General features: G+C 49.5%; 1 pseudogene across 1 annotated transcript in view; it reads right to left on the bottom strand.

Moving 5' to 3' along the window:
- LOC105518077 overlaps positions 1-1,053 on the bottom strand; it is an 8,997-nt pseudogene extending 7,944 nt beyond the window's left edge. Inside the window, exon 1 of the transcript XR_001002770.1 lies at positions 4-1,053. The product of XR_001002770.1 is annotated as a dipeptidyl peptidase 3 pseudogene (transcript). The remainder of the gene's footprint in view (positions 1-3) is intronic.
- Between the last annotated feature and the right edge of the window lie 507 nt (positions 1,054-1,560).

Consider the following 1,560-nt stretch of genomic DNA (forward strand, 5'->3'; position numbering starts at 1 on the left):
AACTTGGCACTCATGGCCTTGTTCACCACAGCTACGAAACCTTCAAATTCTCCTCGGGAACCAAAGGGGTCACGGTAGCTCTCGATGAACCCGATGTAACTCTCCACGATGGGGCCTTTGTCCTGGATCCAGAAGCGGGAGCCCCTCTTGTGGGCCTCGATGGAGCCCTGGGTGAAGCTCTCTATATAGTGGGCCAGCATCTGCCCCTGGCTGTTGGCTGCATACACCTTGGCTTTCTCCAGCTGCTCCACCACCTTCTGGAGGATGGGCGCATAGTCCCCTCGGGTCACCTGGAAAGGGCTTCCCCGGAATTCGTAGCTCTTCAGCTTGGAAGTCATCTCAGAGTCCAGGGAAGGCTCTGAGCCAAGCACAGAAGCCAGCCGCACCTCGTAGTGGGGCTTCCCTTCTCCATCAACCTCTTTGAAGAGCCGGGTGTTGTAGGCACTGAGGTTCTGTGAGTCCAGAAAGTCCTGGGCCAATTTGGCATCTTCCATGGTACAATTCCCGGAGAAATAGGTGGTGATTCCCTCCTTCCCCAGTCCAAGGTGTTGAAGCCTTGGCTCCAGAGAGAACATAAGCTCCCCACAGGTCTGCCAGAGGCCCCTGACTTCTTCGGGGTGCTGCTGAGCGGCCTCACTCCCTAGGATCACCTGTTCCAGCTTTTCCTTGGGCAAGTTGGGAACAAACTTGGTGTCACCAAAGGACTTGTAGTTGCCCATGTTGGAGTAAACGCCCGCGGCATAGACCAGGAACGCCTGATACTCCTCCTCGGTAAGGCCCTCAGCCAGGGCATGTTGGCGCAGCTGGTCGGGGTCCTGCGCGCGGAAGAGGCGGCTGAGCAGAGCATAGATGTCGGGGGCCTCGGGGGAGGTCTGAAGCAGCACAGCCAGGCCTCCGTACCAGGCAGCACGGGACAGGTGGTGGGCATAGAGGCGCTCCGTGGGTGACAGCAGGCGGAAGGCCTCACGGCAGTCCAGGCTAGACACGCCGATGTCATTGGGCAGGATGTACTGGGTGTCCGCCATGGGCCCTGCAGCAGCTGCTCCGTTCGCAAACTCAGGTATTAACTTTTTAATTTTTGTATTATAGTTAGAAAACTTCAGATTGTTTGAAATGTGAGAAGACATACTTTATGTCAAGTGGGTAACCAAGTTTTAGGAAATTTTCTGGAACGCTTGAAAAGATTGTGTGTTCTCCAGTTATTTGGTGCAGTTTTCTATACATGTCCATTACAAGGAGCTTATTAAACTATTAAATCTTTTATATTTATATCAGTTTGGTCTCTATGCCGGTCATAGACCATTCTCACAGCTGGTGAGATTATGCTGAGTTATTCCAGTATATTGGTGGATTTGTTCATTTCTATTTTTGTTCTGTTAATTTTTCTTTTATGTATATTATATATAAATGCCATTTAATTAGATGCGTATAGATTTAAATTGTTAAAGCTATCTGAGAACTTAACAGATTTTCCCACAGGGATAACGGTTTTACCCATAAGAATGACTTTTGCATTAATATTTAATTTATCTGATGTTGATACAATTAAGCCATTTTCCT

The sequence above is a fragment of the Colobus angolensis genome, unplaced genomic scaffold, assembly GCF_000951035.1.
Source record: "Colobus angolensis palliatus isolate OR3802 unplaced genomic scaffold, Cang.pa_1.0 Scaffold310, whole genome shotgun sequence".
NCBI lineage: Eukaryota > Metazoa > Chordata > Mammalia > Primates > Cercopithecidae > Colobus > Colobus angolensis.